Genomic DNA, 1128 nt, shown 5'->3' with positions numbered 1-1128 from the left:
CGTGTCTCCGAGTTCCGAACTGACATGGAGTTGAGTCGGGTTGGAGCTGCAGTCAGCTTCGGACAGCCAAGACTCGCCGACCGTTGCCGACCCACGTAACTTGAGTGGGAACGACCTGGGTGGTCGCTTGTGGAAACTCTCTGTGTGTGTCGAATTGATTCTTCCTTGTTGTTCCAGTGATTGCTTTTACGATTGTTCGGGTTCTTGTGCAAGTGTGTTTACGTGAAACCGTGTGTAGCTTCTGTGATTTCCACTGAGCAGATGAATGCTGTCTGCGTACTGGTGTAGTCAGTCGGTCGGTTAAAATAGAGCAGCGAGTGTTTCGGGTGGAAGGGAATTGATTAGGCTGTTGGTTGGTTCCTCAGTCGTCCCTAGGTCGTTTTGCCACCCGATTGTTCAGTGTTGCACTTGGCTGCCTGACTCACCTAAACTGTGGTTAGAGTTTCCTCCCCAGACCATTAACTGCACGTGAGTATTCTCGGTCATTAAGGTATTTGGAAGTAACAAACACTAAACTAAGCACTATATTATAATAATGTCACTTAAAATAATTAATTATTGTATAGTCACTGTTGCAAAATACTAACACGAATTCTTTACACACGAATGGAGAAACTGGTAGAAGCCGACCTCGGGGAAGATCAGTTTTGATTCCGTAGCAATGTAGGAACACGTGAGGCAACACTGACACTATGACTTATCTTAGAAGATAGGTTAAGGAAAGGCAAACCTACATTTCTAGCATTTGTAGACCTATAGAAAGCTTTTGACAATGAAATGATAATTAAATAGACACCCTAGCTGCAGGCAGGCGTTGATACACTTCATTGGGGACATGTTGAAAATGTGTGCCCCGACCGGGACTCGAACCCGGGATCTCCTGCTTACATGGCAGACGCTCTATCCATCTGAGCCACCGCGGGCACAGAGGATAGTGAGTCTGCAGGGACTTATCCCTTGCACGCTCCCCGTGAGACAATGTTGACTGGAATACACTCTTTCAAATTCTAAAGGTGGCAGGGATAAAATACAGGAAGCGAAAGGCTATTTACAATTTGTACAGAAACCAGGTGGCATTTATAAGAGTCGAGGGGCACGAAAGAGAAGCAGTGGTTGGGAAGGGAGTGG

The 1128-nt window shown here is 46.3% G+C and overlaps 1 non-coding gene across 1 annotated transcript; it reads right to left on the bottom strand.

Moving 5' to 3' along the window:
• Nucleotides 1-849: 849 nt before the first annotated feature.
• Nucleotides 850-924, bottom strand: Trnat-ugu. The gene has a single exon. It is a non-coding gene; the product is annotated as a tRNA-Thr (tRNA).
• Between the last annotated feature and the right edge of the window lie 204 nt (nt 925-1128).

The sequence above is a fragment of the Schistocerca americana genome, chromosome 2 (genome assembly GCF_021461395.2).
Source record: "Schistocerca americana isolate TAMUIC-IGC-003095 chromosome 2, iqSchAmer2.1, whole genome shotgun sequence".
In the NCBI taxonomy this organism is placed as follows: Eukaryota; Metazoa; Arthropoda; class Insecta; order Orthoptera; family Acrididae; genus Schistocerca; species Schistocerca americana.
This window is presented reverse-complemented; position numbering and strand designations above follow the sequence as displayed.